This window comes from Mastigoproctus giganteus, chromosome 7 (assembly GCF_048544385.1).
Source record: "Mastigoproctus giganteus isolate SK-2022 chromosome 7, ASM4854438v1, whole genome shotgun sequence".
Classification (NCBI taxonomy): domain Eukaryota; kingdom Metazoa; phylum Arthropoda; class Arachnida; order Uropygi; family Thelyphonidae; genus Mastigoproctus; species Mastigoproctus giganteus.
The window spans coordinates 111,300,155-111,317,337 of NC_143581.1; the positions used below are offsets into that span (position 1 = coordinate 111,300,155).

The 17,183-nt window shown below is 39.6% G+C and overlaps 1 protein-coding gene across 2 annotated transcripts in view; it reads left to right on the top strand.

The window, feature by feature from the left end:
* Positions 1 to 448: 448 nt before the first annotated feature.
* LOC150083147 (trypsin-3-like) overlaps positions 449 to 17,183 on the top strand; it is a 77,989-nt gene continuing 61,254 nt past the window's right edge. For both annotated transcript variants that reach the window (XM_090377074.1, XM_090377073.1), the window contains exon 1: positions 449 to 697. The gene's annotated coding sequence lies outside the window, so the exon portion shown is untranslated. The remainder of the gene's footprint in view (positions 698 to 17,183) is intronic.

The following is a 17,183-nucleotide window of genomic DNA, read 5'->3' on the forward strand; positions in this document are numbered from 1 at the left end:
AACGTGATCGATTTTAAATTAATTTAGTCGATTTTACTCACTCATATAATGAAGCTATTAGCGAAATGGTCGAGATTTTTGTTTTTACTTTAACCAGTCTGAAACATTTGGGAAGCACCTTGTGAAAAACACTACAAGAATTTGCTCTGAGTTTCTCCCATTCAAATACAAACTGATTTTTGATGTGCAACTTAACTGAAGTCAATAAAAGGTATGTATTAGAATAATACAAGGTCGTATTCTGACACCTATGCAGCACACATCACAGGTTTAGTTTTTGCAGTAATTTATTTTTTAACCATTGCGTCATAGTTAAGTATCCCTAATGCAAGTCCTGAAAACTTGCATACTGATTATTAGGAGTACATCATGGAAACAACCTAAGAGCGCAGATAAACACGTATGACGTCAAGCACGCTGCTAACCATTCAACAGCCGTCATGGCAGATGAAGCAGAAGCGTAAAATATAATCTGAATGTAGTAGGTCGGTCACAGTCACTCTTCCTTTCCGCCTGCTGACCTAAAGCTGTCGGGACAGACTTCTTGACCTACACTCACTGCCGGGACAAGCTTCTTGACCTACTCTCTGCGTTGGGAGGATATGAGATTGTTTCTTTAAGGTATGCACACCATGGATGCTTAAAAGTGAACGGAGCAGGTGATCAGCAACTCATGTTAAGTAGCTGGCTTCATTAGGTAAGATATTCTGTGATGAGTACTAAGTCCATATTTAATTATTCGCTAACCTAGAGTTATGAGATAATTGAATGAAATGGTAGTAATATTGCGGAAGAGTTTACTTTGTTCACGAAATCAGAATGTTTAATAAGAAATTTGAAGTAACCCGATCTGGTTAAATATTTTAGTGAGATATCTGAAACCTATCTATTTATAAACAATAACTTTTTTCGAAGTTGGTTGCCCAAGTTAGAAAAAGAGAAATATTACTAAACACTATTACTATAATCCTAAATTATTAGTTATTATCAAACAATATTACTAAATTGTTAATTGTTTTCAGAGAACAAACAAGATCTGCTACTCGTCCATCGTCAATTTTCATTCAAGGAAATACAAAAACAATGTAAATCAGGAAACACGAAAACAATGTAATTCAACATCTCGGTAGGAGAATTACCGAGATGTTGAATTACATTGTTTTCGTGTTTCCTGAATTACATTGTTTTTGCGTTTTATACGCATTTATAACTGTATCTGTCATATCGTCGAGTAATGCTGTTATTATATACGAAAAACATATATTACATCGAAGCATATAATATTCAAAATACAGTATTGCCAGAAATAAGACGCTTCCACGTATATAACACGTAGAAGCATCATCTCTAAATAAGGTAATAGTTTGGTACAATAAACGTTCTGAATGTAAGGATTTTAAACATTACAGAGTAAATAAATAAATTCTTCCTTTCTAAATGTGGGGATAATCATTTGTTAATTAAATTTACTTTATTTATTATTATTTTTTTATTTTGTGTTATCTTCAATGCAGTGATCATAACGATTACAAATATCGTATAGGTCTTCTCATATTTTTGGACTACATTTTGCATCTGTGAATTTTAAGTGTGCTTTTGCATACACTACGTTTCCAAAAGTAAATGAACGCCTGCATGTTTAAAAAAAACCTTTTATTAATTAAATATTTAATAATGTGTCAACTTTGCTTAGCTTTGGCTTTAATTACAAACTGTATTCGCATCGGTAACTTCGAACCAATTTTTGATAACCACAAAGCCAGTATCTCAGTCCATTGTTACTTCATCACACAGCGATCACCATATTTTTATAAATATGGTGACATATCACTGATACTCTTATATATAGTGAATTACCAATCCGTAGCCTATTACGCCTTGTGAGTTTATTCTTTTATAGTATGCTTTAGTAAGCACACTTTTAAAGAATATTAAATTTTCGGTTGTGGGATATCAGCGGAATGTCCCCAATGCCTTGTTTTGGGCTTTAATGCTGCTGTGCATTCGGAATTTCACCAAGGTTTCGGAAATGGGGACATTTTTCGAAATACAACTGCTGCTGTGTGGACAATACCTTCTGTAATGTACGAAATTGCATCGTTGATGGTCTCTTGGTTGACCCTGTAGTGTCAAATTGTGTCAGATATTATACGGCGTTTCAGCCAGAGTTATCGAACTTTCAGAGATATCCTTGATGTTTGAGGGCTTTTTTTTTTTTTTTTTCAGTGATAACAGACATCACAGGGAGGTGATCATTCCAGTAGGGATTTTCATCAAAGAGAGAAGAGGAGTTGATGGAGAGATCAGTGGCATTAAAAGTGGTACGGGTGTGGAAAAATATGTTCTTTTCCCCATTTGGGAGAGAGAGCTCGTTATTTTCGAGCATGTGCTCTATTTTACAGCCGGTCATATGAGTATTGTACTACCCCAGAGGGTGATATGTCCATTAAAATCTCCTAATAAGATAATAGGAACAGGTAGTACGCAGTGAGATCATCAAGGTCTGTCTGGAAGACATCAGTCCCATGTGGCAAACTGTGAGAATAAATCCTACAAAGAGGCGAATAGCAACAGCCTCTATGGTAGTTGTAAGAGGAATTCCTTGAAAAGGGGCACTTTCCCACTAGGATGGCAACTCCATCGTGCGCATGTCCATCCCAGATTTTGTCTTGACGTATTATGCTGACATTACGGAAGGTAAAGTCTTCATTTGCCTTTAGAAATGTCGCCTGCAAACAGAGGCACACTATATTGTGCCTATGGATAAGGGCCTTGATGTCATCAACATTCCAGCAGAATCCATGAAAATTTCACTGTATGAATTTGGCCATTACTTGGGCTTTATATGTCCGTCAGACTGCTTCCAAGTGTTGAGGAGGGAACTATGGACATTGTGCACTTTTAATACCTTCGTCATCAAAAATATTCAAGACCTCATTGTCATTTGTTTCCTTCTTCTCTATTTCCATGTTTTAATTTGTGGGCATCGAGTCAGGTTTTTAATTTTCTCCTATTATTATGTTTTTTGTTAGAGGAGGAGCAGTAAGTGGTATCGATATGGGAGTAGCAGCTGATTCAGTGTTTGTTTTGTACTGACTTTAGATGATCAATAAGTAGCGTGCAATGAGAGAAAAAGGTTTTTTGGTGGGATTATATACGGGTTTGAGTCCCAATAGATTGCTTCTCTGCAGCTTTTTGGGCATACATGGGGTTATTGCTAGTTATTGGCATTACCGGTTTGCATTACTCGATATGGGATATTCAGCTCTGCTTAGTGTGGCTGTATTTGCTTCTCTTGTTTCCACCACTGGCATGCAAGAGATAGTTGCAGAGTGCTCGCCTTCCCAGTTAATACAAGTGAGTTTGGCGGCAGTACATGCATTGCTTTCGTGGATTTTTGCACCACACCTAGCGCAGGTGAGTGCACCGACGCAGGCCACCTGCGAATGCCCATATTTCTGGCATTTAAAACATCGCAGTGGCTTTGGAATGTATATTTGGAATCTATAGCCATGCTGTGCAATTTATGTACCTAGCTATTATCGAATACGGAGTTGTTGGAGTATTAAACGCAAGGGTGATGTTTTTGTTGGTAATAATTCCCATCCCTACGTGCGGAAATTCTGTTATCAGCTGTCAATCCCTGAGAATTTAGTTCAGAGCAGATTTCCTCCTCAGTGTCCTCAAGGAGATAAGTGGCTTGAAAAGGAGTGTGGTTACCAACAAGGATGGCAACTCGTTCGTGGGCAGATCGAAATTCCAGTTCTCTTTCCGAATAACTGAACAGCTACGCAAGAATGGATCCTCATTTTCTGTTAAATATATCTCCAGTAAGCAAAAGCAAGTTGACTCATACTTATTCATTGGGCTTTGAAGCCATCAGTATATTTAGGGAATCCGCTGAAATTCCATAGTAAGAATTTGTTGAATTTTATTTTTTGCGTCCAGTGGCTTCAGACGGGATGAGGGTTTTTTCAGTCCTGGATTTATCTTTCTTTGGAAAGAATGGACGTTAGCCTGTATCAATTTCATAATCATCTTCTTTTTTCGTAAATAAAGTGATGCGGCTGCGACCACATCACTTCATTTAATTTTTTTTAGCTTTCTCAGTGGGATATCCACATTCCCTGTACTCGGGATGTCCAGTCATCGTCGTTTAGGTTATTCTTTGATATGGCAGGCCGTTAGACGACTTGAATTAGGACAGTCGCAGGCGGAGGTGGAACGTTGGCTTAATGTGTCACGCATTGTTGCCTCGGCACTATGGAACCATTACAAGAAGAGCTGCCCAAGGTCGCCCGAGGGTTACGTCAATCAGAACAGATCGCTATTTGGCTCTAACAGCAAGAAGAAACCCTACATCGTTCTGTCATCAACTGTCTCTTGAGTTCGCTGAGGCCACCGTTGAAAACATTTCCAACCAGACTGTGTTATGAAGACTCAGTTCAAGTGGAATCTACGTAGCGGTTTGTATCCATATACCACAAAACACTGCAGAGCTCGTCGAAACTGGTGCCATGAACATGTGACTTGGAACCCTGGCAAAGTGGGCACAGTTCTGTCCTCTGATGAGTCCCGTTTTAGCCTGCAACAGATTGTAGATGCGATTTCATCTGGAGACAACCAGGAATGAATGCGGTATCGTCCCTCCAACACCAGAGAAAGGGACACTTACAGTGGAGGCGATGTTCTCGTGTGAGGCGGAATAATGATCGCCAGACGCACTTCTATTCATGTTTTTGATAGGGGTACCCGTAACTACGCAGAGATACCGAGAGCAGATCCCCGAATCCGGTGTGCGACCGACTTTTTAGATGTGCGGTCGACCCAGATTTTCTTTTCCTGCAGGACACAGCCTGTATATAGAGCTCAAATGGTGGAGGAATATCTTGAAACTGAAGATATCCAACGACTGCAATGGCCAGCACCACCACCAGACTCAAATCCGTTGGAGCATGTGTACCCCGTTGTGCGTCGCATTGCACGCCGACAATCAACTCTTCCGTCACTTGGTGAGCTACGGTCTGGGCTGGTGGAACAATAGGATTTTTTGCCACAGAATCTTATAGACACTCTTACGTTGAGAGTGGTTCACCGCTGTCAGGCCTGTTTGTCCATTGGAGGAGATCATATGCCTTACTGATATCATGTGACCATTTTTGGAACATCTTGTATTGACTTCTGTAATGTGACATTTTTGGTAATTCTTATACAACCCCTATAAATGTCTCGTATACCTGTCCGAAGTATCTAGCTGTCTCCTCATTTCTGTGGTGTCCCACCATACCAAATTTTGTTCCGCTTCATCGCAAGCTGCAATAGTTACATTGCGTGATCTGTTAATTTTGTCGAGCAGTATAGATTCCACCATGATGGCAACACCTCCGTGAGCATTATTTTTTTCACTTTTGTCTCTTTTGTAAAGATTATACTTTTTAAAAGACGTTGACACTTCGGAAGTCAATTTGGTTTTCTGCAAACATGTGCCTACTGGATTATTACGAGTGATAAGTTCGTATACGAGCTATTGGGTCAATAATTTGTACGAACTGTCAATATCGCCTCGTGTTCCTCTACAACCCTATTGTAGGATATTCTCCATTATTAATTTTGGAAGTGAAAGTTGGGTCTTCTTCCTTCTTTTTAATTTTTTGGCTGTTTGCTTATATCGATCACTTTTGCATCTATCTTTTTCAGTATGGGCGTCCTGTATCCATGTTAACTTCGGCATATATATCTAGCAATGCACTTCTTCATTGGCTGCATTATCGCAATTCATCATTTGTGTTGGAGAAGAGCTTTTTTCCTTTAATAGAAATTACTCTTTTATGTTTTTCCGCATTTTGAGTAACTGAAACAGCAGAAATGGATGCTGCTGGATTCGGAGTATTAATAGCCTGATCTGACATCTTCTTTTGAGAAGATTTCTGACAGTCTGCCAATAGAGATTTTTTCCCTTCAACAAGTGATATATTCGGAGGAATAATTATCTTTGTCTGTGTTGCTATTATTTCACATTTTTTGAGTAATAACTTGTTTTCTTGCTTTCTGGTACGTTGCTTTATGTTCTATCGGGATTATTGTACTTTCGGGATTTTTTGTATTGTACGTTCTATTGTACTTTCGGGATTTTTTTTTTTTTTGCCCAATTTTTCATCTGACATGCTTTGGAATATGCTGGATGTTTGTTTCCTTTGAAGAGCCTTTGAAGTCTTCGGAGCAAGGCAATTATGCATTGTTTGCTTGTGTGTGGTCCATGGACCAACAGTTTCAGCAAATTGAATCTCCTTGGAATGTTGTTTATGAGTGGCCAAATTTTGACACTTATAGCATCTTATTGGATTTGGTATATATGGACGAATACGACAGAAGAGGTATCCTGCTTTTACTGTTGTTGGTAGGATCGTGGTATTGAAGGTAAATATGATGTTACGAGTAGGTACAGATTCACCTCCTTCTAAGTCATTATTCTTTTGGGTCTTAAACGTTTTATTCTTAATGCAGTTTTTAATTATCACACTTCACACTTCAATATGACTTTTTGCTCTTACAGTTCTTGTACTATTTCTCCTTCCGATACGTTTAGTAAATTCCAGTCTACTGTGACTCCATTTGAGATGTTTAGAGTTGCATGAGGGGTTACCTGAATGGGAATTCCATTAAAACATGACAGTTTAAGCGAAGATTCAATTTTTTGTGTTTTGTATATGCTTTCAAATAATAAGATTTAACGAACTCTGGAAATTAAATATTACAGTCGCTTTGAAGAATTGCAGTTAAGACAACACAGATCTCGCTCAGTCAAAAATCGCTTGCATCCGGGGCCATAACCAGGAAGGACCGAGGAATAAAAGAAAGAACACTGAATCTGTTCTATGACTGAATCTTCTTGCCAGTTGTTAGTTATGGTGTTCATCTATGGTTAGACTGTGGGTTGCAAAAAGTGAAAGTTAGAAAGCTGTTGGCAATACAGCATGCAATATTATTGAACAAAGTGTGGCCTGCAGCAGTTTCGATCGACGCATTGCATGACCTACAGCGTTTCCACTTAAGGTATGAAGTACCATAGATGTCTATAAATTGAAATTGATTGTTCTGGTGCATACAAAGAAGAGAATAACGGTATCTGGGCTTTCTTGGTTGGTTAATGGCAAGGAAGGTGGAATGAAAGCACTAACGGTAGCATTTCAAATAAATTCCTTCCGCATGTAAATATATAGGATGGTCATAAAGTCCTGCACCGGTTTTAAATTTTAATAACTAAAACTATACAAATGATAGAACCATTTAGTAAAAATTATATGAAAGTGCAAGTCTTAACGTTTTTTATATAATAATTTCATCCATGTAAATCTGATTTTTCTTTTGTTGTATTTATATTTTATCAATTTCTCTTTTATTGCAGATATTGAATGAACCCCAATTGGCTACAAATAAAGAAAAAAGTTAACTGTGTGCTTTGGCTTTCAGAGTTTAAATCAATAACAGTTGTGAGAAGAAAGTTTACTACTCATTATAAAAAAAAATGTACCCCGTAAAAGTCAATAAGCAGGTGGATGAGAAATTTTAAAGAAACTGGATCAGCTAATGATAACCCACGATCTGAGAGACCCCCGAATCAGTCAACTGATTTAAATATTAGAACTGAACTTATTAGAACTGATTTCGATATTTCAACAGGGCAGGCGCAGGATGTGTGGTACCGTTATGATTATAGGTAGGTGCTTACCTTGTGTGTATATTGACGCCTAAATCGTTTCAGAGAGAAAGACATCTTGGAGGTCTCATGTGTGGATGGACTTGGGACATTTTTGCCTGTTTTGAATGGATGTACCTCATTTTCTGTACGACACTATGAATTTTATCTGTAATGTATTATATACGGTATTGTAAATATACCGCGGGGTTGCCCAATTCGGCAGTGCAATAAATTAAAAAAAAATAATAAAAAATACCTGGCTCATATCACCATTGCTGCAGTGGATGCATTCCTGAAGGCACAAGAGAAAACTTTCTTCGCAGCTGGACTCAATGCATGGCAGCATCAGAGGCAAAAGTATATTGACTTAAAATGGGACTACTGTACGTTGAAAAGTAGCATGTTACCAGAATCCTCAAAAAAAAAACGTTTCATACACAAGCCAAGAACTTTTCAAACGTCCATTCGCAACGCAAAGCAAGCTTACACACAACGCAAACATTCTTTTAATATATAATGCATACTTTATGGTTTATGGCAATAAGAAAAACACAGATTTGAAAATAAGATACACAAATTCGCTTATAAATTTAATATATATATTTAATATATATATTTTTTATTTAAAAAAATAAAAAACCTAAGCATAATATTTATATTTCAAAATGGTAGTAATGAACGACCTAGAAGAAAATAAATAAAGAAGATCAGGAAACGTATGAGCTTAAAATCAGGTCACAATACCAGTTCACCTTCACCCCAATTGAAACACTTGCTCTTATATAAAATGTTGCCTTCTTCAGGATTAGAATAGATGCAGGCAATTCCACATGTGGCCTTAATCACGAACTCTTTTTTATATAAAATGAAAGACTAACAGTGAAGTCTAATTTCAAATAAGCATTAGTCAGAGAACGGATTCACATGATAAATCATCATGATGGTGGCGATCTCTCTCTCTCTCTCTCTCGTCATGTAAGTGTAGAATGCTGTGTACACTATGTGGAAAGCTGTCGTGCCTTACTAACATCCCTAGTGTGAAGATGTGGGAGGACAAGCTTAAATTTCGGAGACTTAATCGGAACTGAGTAAAACCCAGACATAAACTATAATAGAGATTATTGCCTATTCTAATTACCTGTAAAAACAGTGTCTTTTATAACAGGAATTGTTCCATTTTTTTGTTTTTATCTTTGACACTGAAAAAGCATTGCCACATACACCGATGAGCCAAAACATTATGACCACCTACCTAATATGATGTTGGTCCTCCACGTGCAGCCAAAACAGCTCGTACCCGGCGAGGCATGGACGCTACAAGGTTTCTAAATGTGTCTTGTGGTATGTGGTACCAACACGTAACCAGCAAATCCTTTAATTCCTGTAAGGTCCATGGTCGAGACGCCGCAGATCGGAGTTGCTGTTCCAACAAAACCCACAGATGCTCGATGTGATTGATGTCTGGAGAACTTGGAGGCCAGGGCAATACCTGGAAGTCTTCCTCATGTTCCACGAATCAGTCTCGAACAATCCGGGTGCATTATCCTGCTGGCACCGCCAGAGGGGAAAACCGTTGCCATGAAAGGGTGTACCTGGTCACAATGATGTTTAGGTCTATAGGTATAGGTGTGGCCCGCCTCCTCGTGGCCTGGACAAGGGAGCAGCCATCCTGGTGATCGCTGCTCCCTAGTAGCTAAGTGCCCAGATACAACAAAACAAGAACAAGAACAACAGAACAAGACACACACACTTCGCAGACAGCACCATACTTGTATCTGGCCATTTCACAGAGCTCTGTACTCATCACAGTGTACTATGGCGGAGTTGAACTAACGTTTAGGTGCCGCGGTACATAAGACACAACACATGTCACACACGCACACACAGACATCTAGTTATAGGTATATTTGGATACCTATCTCCGCGTATGTACACTGTATCGGACAAGCCAGGAATTTAAAAGTATATGTAGCGGGTCCTGCCACCTACTTTCCAGGGATTTCAGTGGCTAGGACTTAAAAAAAAATCGCGGTTAGTCATTAGCGTTTATTAGGATAATTTAGAAGAAGCTTGCAAACTGAAATAATATTTTCTATATGCCTAAATGGGTCGGGAAAGAAATTTTGACGTAGTTAAGTTTGGACGGTAGTTCTGAAAACGCTGTAAAAATCGATAATAAAGGGGGTGGGAAGACTGAAGACTGAAGGGAAGAAAAGGAAGTAAGAGGCCGATAGAGAGGATGGCCCCGTGTTTGCCGTGGAGCAGGCCCATGCTCCACCAGATGGAAGAGATTTTGGGGAATAGAAGGATGTCCAAGGTTGTCATATGATGAGTCATATGACCACCTTGGACATCCTTTAGTCCAGGTGCCTAATAAGACGAGATGAGGTTCTTCTGATCTTCTGTGGTGTCTCTGACCGAGTTGAATTTAGATAAGTGGTAGACGTCAGAGTGCCTGGCACATGGATGACTTTACCCAAGGTATCCCAGCAGAACATTGCCCAAAGCATGGCACCACCGTCACCGGCTTGTTTTCGTCACACGGTGCATCCAGGCGCCATCACTTCTCCAGGTAAAGGACGCACACGTACTCGGCCGTCAACATGGGGAAGTGATGACGCCTTGATGCACCGTGGGCCATCACTTCCCCAGGTAAAGGACGCACATGTAACCGGCCATCCACATGGTGGAACAGTAAACGTGATTCATCCGACCAGACGACCTTCTTTCAATCAAGCAAGGTCCAATTTTCGATGCTCGCGTGCCCATTGTAGGCGCTGTAGACTGTGAACCGTGGTTAGCAAGGGCACTCGGAGCGGCCTGCGGCTACGCAGCCCCGTTTTCAGCAGGGTTCGATGTACTGTGTGTTGTGACACATTACTCCCATCACCAGCATTCCAATTATCTGCGAGTTGCGCCACAGTCGCCCTTCTGTTTCCACATACCATCCGGGAGAGCCTCAGCTCACCTCGAGCATCGATGAACCGTGACCGTCCAACACCTCGCCGGCGGTTCGTGGATTTCCCCTCCTCGGACCATTTTCGGTAGGTACTAACTACGGCTGCCCGTGAGGAACCCGCCAGCCGTGCCGTTTCGGATATGCTCTGATCGTCTGTGCGTGTAGCACAGTGGTATCGTTACCATCCTTCTCACACCGGGTGTAAAAGTTCCGCGTTCGAATCCCGTCGACGACGCGAAGAACTTTAGTGCGCTTTTTTCACTCCATGGCTGAGTTAGTCGGTCTCAGGCGTAGTAGCAAGGTTTCCCCCCAAAAACTGGTTTTTTTTTTTCTCCAGCAAAAGGCAAATCGACCAGAGAACACACGCAATTTTAACAGAGAAAATAACAAAAATATATGGGTAACAGGGGACACTAAGATCATATATTTTTTTTCTTTTTGGATATGCTCGGACCCAGTCGTCTGGCCATTACAATTTGGCCTTTGTCAAATACGATTAAGTTCGCTGCCATTCCCCTCTGAAGGACGAGAGTAACACTGGTTAACGGAGCTCAGTATCAAGTGTTTTTTATACCATACCGTGTCCCGAACCGCGCACGCTCCCTAGTTCACCTGCAGTTGCTTCGATTTGCATAACGACAATAGTCATAATGTTTTGCCTCATCAGTGTATGAACAGGAGGGTTACAATACTGAAAAGTAAAAAGCCTAAGAACTTTATTAACACATTCTTTTGTTCATGACATCTTATATAATTACACTCGTGGGTAGCACAGTTGGTAGGATCCGTCTTTTCCACACTTGTGGAAAAGACTCGAGTTCAGCCAATGGCGTGAGGAATTTTTTCTTTATGGGCCTTTTTCCCAACGTGGCTGAGTTAGTCGGTCTCAGGCTAGGACAGCATGTTTTTGTTTCTCCCTGAAACTCTGGTTTTTCTTCCAACAAACAGAAAATCATCTCAGAAGACACGCAGTTTACTGATAGTATACAGGGAGCAATATGGCCTTAGTCGCTGATGCTCCTAAAACCCTGCTACAACTACAACACATACAACATCTTATGTGTGTTGTAAATGCACAAGAACTTCCACGATTACATGCCATTAAAGTATTTTATTTTATCGTGATCTTTGGAATTTCGCACGATTTTCTCTTTGTGTAGTTTATTTGTAACGCAAAAGAAAATTTCATAAAATTTAAATTTTTCCGTGAATTATGTCTAAAATATCGATAATACTAAAATTCGACTTACGATGTTGGAGATTTTTAATAATTAGAGATATTAAGTGCCTGAAGCAAATTGAAAACTTGGAATCAGCTAATGCAGTAATATAGTTATTCTCCAGTTTGAATATACAATATATCTTTAATAGGGTTTACTTTAATATTTATCTTTAGCTGAATATCGGAGTACTTAATATCATTATGTCATTATTTATTCTTTTATTTTCCTTTATCTCTCTCTAACTAATGGTATCATTAATTATTACTCTTAGATATTCGACGTTTGAAATCATATTTATCCTCAGCCACCTCTTTTATATGATTCTCTCCTCTTTTATATGACTCGTTTTGTCCTGCTTTTTTTTTTTTTTGGTAGTTGTTGGCGCATCGGCTTCTGTGGCCATAATGCACCTCCCAAGGTTTTTGCGGTACTTTGATCCAAGCCCGAGGCGAGATTCGAACCCGCGACCTTTGGGTTGCCAGGCAGGTACTTTACCCACCCAGCTAGCCTGGTCGGTCCTGCTTTCTCTTCTATGAACCCTCTCCAGAAGTTCTGTCATTTTTTTTTTTTTTCAAATGCAGTCTCCAGACATACATACAATGTTCCAAATGCAGTCTAACCATCTTGTAAGGAGAAATAATGATGCCCTTCTCCCTACTAGCAAAGTTCCTATAAATCATGAAGGATACCATGTGACTTCCTAGCTGTCAGTTTACACTGCATGGAAATTTTTCGTGTCAATTTGAATAGTAACACTTAAGTCTTTTTTGTATTGACACATTTTTAGCTCCCCAACTTATATATGACTCCAGGATTTTTGTTCTCAAATACATAACCTTACATTTTGAAACATTAAATTTTTAGCCGCCATTTTTGGACCATATCTGCATCAGATCCAGATCTTTTTAAAAGCATCATGACCTGTCTCAAATTGTTAACCACACTTTAAATCATCGGAAAATATTGATAGCTTCCTTTGGATACCCTGATCAATATCGCTTATGAAAATTAGAAATATGAACCTAACAACGGGTCATGAGGGATCCATCTTGTTATACGGATCAACCTGAATGACTCCATTTATAACAACCCTATTTATCCTATCATTTGGTTGTTGTTGTTGTTATTAGTGGAGGTTTTACGTCGCAACAGCAGCTAAAGGCCATTATGCGCCAAACAAATGTAGGAGATATCAGGTGCTATTAAAAGTGAGATGTGTATTATTTTGGATTTAATCATTATATTCTGTCATAGAATAGCATTTTATTTATTTTAGGAGAGTGAAAACTTCATTAATATCAGATCTGTTGTCTGAAATTTGTTGCAAAGTAGGAGTGATTTGGGCTGCATCACTTTATAAAAATGAAGTTTTCTGTACTCCATTATAGAGAGAGGAGTCAACTATGATATGCTGGACTGTGACTTGAGCATGGAAGTTCGGGCAGAAAGGCAGATCTGATGAAGAAAGAAGATAAAAGTGAGTAAAGCGTGTATATCCTATTTGTAGTCTTTCAAAGCGTCACTTCTTCCTTTCGATTCGAGCGAAAGCTAGATGGCCAAGACTGAAGTTCCGGTTTAATTTGAAGGAGTTTGTTGCCTTCTTGGTTTTGCCAGATGGTTTACAGTGATTTATACTTCGACTTATTACGACACTTTTATAGTCAGTGAAAGGGATTTTGAAATAAGCGTCAACTGGTTCCACAGTAAATTTGGGTGCATGCTCAGCACTCTCATTTCCAGTTAGGCCAACACAGCTAGCGACCTAACCAAATTTTACTACTTTCATATCCTTAGCTAGATCAGTCAGAAAGTAATAAATATTACCAAGTAAGTAATGTGACGTATCCTTGGTTGCTGTAGAGTGAGGGAGTCACTTTACACTGAGGGAGTCACTGAGGGAGTCAGTAAAAATAACAATATGGGTTTAAACTGGTGCAATTTTATAGTTTCCAAAGCCATTTGTATGGCATGTAGTCCAGCAGTAAAGATGCTGCACTCTAAAGGTGCTATACTCTAACTGGCTGGAGATTATGAATGATAGAAGAAAAACAGCCACGCCGACATGATGGTCAGTTTTGAAATAGCCTGTGTATATTCGAGTATAATATTCATATATTGCAATTAGATTTTGATTTATGAGTTTTTGTTTTTTTTTTTATATTCTGTGGAGAAAGAATAGTTTTCCCCCACCCTTGATGGGACAGATCATATGCTGCAGGACAGAAAGCCCATGAAGGAGCAGTGGAACTAGTGGTGGCTATTTTAGAAAGGTCTAGCTGTCAATTATCAAAGCTGAAATTCATGATCCTCCACTGAAGAGTGGAGGATCGTGAGCTTCAGCGTAAAGGCTCTGGACAAGAGATGTGCGGTACGCACCAAGAGTAATGCCTTGGCCCCTATGGTGAAAAGGGTCCAAAATCCTCAAGATGCTAAGTTTAGCAGAGTTATATACTGAAGATCCATAGTTTAACCTTGATCTAACGATAGCATGATATAAATGAAGAAGTGTATGATGGTCAGCACCCATGATGCAGCTGATAATACTCTCAAAATGTTTAATTTCTTGAAACAGGTAGTTTTAAGTTGTTTGATGTGATCAAGAAAGGTCAAATTTTTATGTAAAGTTAAGCGGAGAAATTGGATAGTAAGAACAGGTATGTTGTAGTTGCCCACTTCAGATTTTGGTCAGGATGGAGATTACGTCTTCTACAGAAATGATCTGCGACAGTTGCGAAAACCGTTATCTGCCCACGTTGTATTTCTGTTAAGAGTACCTTGAAGTTACCTCCCAATAATTCTCATGTTTTGGGAGCAGCATGATAGGCTAAAATCATTTGCATATAATGTAGTAAAGTCAGTGTGTGGAATGATCTTATTTACAGAGTTGATTTTTTTAATGAACAGAGTGGCACTTTAAACTGAGCCCTGTGAAACAATTTTTTTTCTTGGAATGAAGTTACGAGAGAGAGAGAGAGAGAGAGAGAGAGAGAGAGAGAGAGAGAGAGAGAGAGAGAGAGAGGGCGGATTGAATGCGGACCTGGAAAACTATAAACTATTATAAAACTATTACATTAGAATCACCTAGAAATTCATTTCAACGACCCACGTGTATTGTGTCTGTAAATTGCGTATGTTCTCTGGTTGATTTACCTGCTTTGTTGGACTAAAAACCCCAGTATTTTCAGTGAAAAAAACCCTGCTATCTACGTCTGAGATTGCGGACCTGGAAAGACCGCTGCTTCCGAAAGATCTGTATAAAAATGTTTGCATATTTCCCCTGAAGCCTAATGTGTATAGATCATGGAGAATTCCATATTGCTAAGCTATGTCAAAAGCTTTCGATGTCTAAATAAACTGTAGTCGAAGGTTCCTTCTTTACGAAAGCATTGCGAATCTGGGTTTCCGTTTGAACCAAGAGGTCTAAAGTTGATCAACCTGTATGAAAGCCGCATTAGGATGAACTGATAAGGTTGTATTTGCTCAGCGACCAGGTAAGACGAGAGTTTAACATTTTTTCCATACAGATGGTGAATGCAGTAGGCCGATCGTGATGTGGATTCATAGAATCTTTGCCTGGTTTTAATAATGCTGTGACATATGAATATTGTCAGGTATCAGAAAGAGTATTTTCTGTAAAAATCTGGTTTTATAGAAGGAGTAAAACATGAAGCGACTCTTCGCTCAGCTCTTTTACAAGGAACAGTGAACCCGATAAGGTCCAACAGCACTAGATCTTGAGCTGTTAAGAGCAAGCCGTAGTTCAATTATGATAATGGTTGATGGTTGACAGTGTCAAAATTTAGGATCTGCTTTTCAGCAAAGGACTTGAATTCCTGAATGTTTGGTGAGTATGAGGATACGGCAGAGGTTTGTGAAAAAAGACTCTTCGAGAGTGTTAGTCCTATGTCTTGAGACAGTGAAACGTCATTCTGATTTACATTCAGTATTGATAGATGTGAAGGAGGATATTTGTTATATATTTTACTAATATTTTTCCAGATGCTTTGCGTTTTGGTGGACCTCGCAATTATTCAAGCGAAATGTTTCCATGACTCTGTTGTTTGCCTACTGAATTGCGCTTAGGTTTGGCATTGGTGTGGTATGGTATGGTATATGGCGCCTCCGTAGCCAGGTGGGCAGGAGCGGCAGTGCGTAGCACACGCTTCTTGATTAGACCGGGGTTCGAGCCCGTGACCACCAAATACGGAGGATGCGGAAAGGTCAGGGAATGACCACCGCATATCCCGGAGCAATGTGGTTTAGTTGCTAATGCTCCTAAAAAACAAAACAACAACAACTTCTACCTGTTGCACGCCACCGTCCTCTTCATCACTCTGTAACTGTCCACGCTGCTATCTTTTTCTGCTTTATTTGACCGGCTAGCTCCGTAGTGAAAAACTCCTGCTGCACAATATTGGTATGGTATGGTATTTTCTTGGCGGTATGTTTGCATTCATTGCCTCTGTGGTTTTTGCTTTAAAAGTATTCTATAATTTAAATGTATTCGCCCCCACTCGGCAATCCGCTGAATTAATATATGCCATACAGCGCCTTAAACTCTCAAAGTCCCCTTTTCTGAAATTAAAACCCGTGCCTTTACCTTTTAATGTAACATCTTTCTTCATTTTCGTCGATCAGGAGATGTTGGAGAGTAAAATGTAATAATGATGTTTCTGGTTGGTACTAAGTTCCCATCCGCACGTGCCGAAAGCCTTTTAACAGCTATCGCTCCCCGTGGCTTTAGTTCAGAGAAGATGTCCTCCTCAGGGACCTCAAGTAGGTCCTACTCTGAGATGACATCTGTTGATGAATTTAATGTTCTATGCGATGTCACGATAATTGGCATTCTTCCGATTGATGTTGCTCGGAGTAACTGCTCACATTGCCTGTTATTTTTGGTTTAAATTTAAAGATCTTCAGAACGGAGCATCTTATCTGATTTCCGGGAACCTGCTATATTCTCTGGACCCTCTTGTATGAAGAAGGGCGACATTTTCCTGATAGGTTTCTTTCTCAGTTTTTGAACGTATGATTAAAATTCTTGGGGCATCAGAGTAGTTCAGTTCTTGGTCTTTTTGCTGCACTGGCATCGCCTGGATCTCCATTATTATTTTCAGAGAGGGATCATTTTGGGGCTACTCTATCAGGATTCATAGTTGTTTTAAATTTGGTTCAGTGCTCAACTTTCCACCCACCACGGAGCCCAAATGGGGAGGCCCACTATCGGGCAAGCAATAAATGCGCACGAGAATGGGACGCCAGGGATACTCAGGCACCATACCCAAACCGCTGCCAGCCTGTA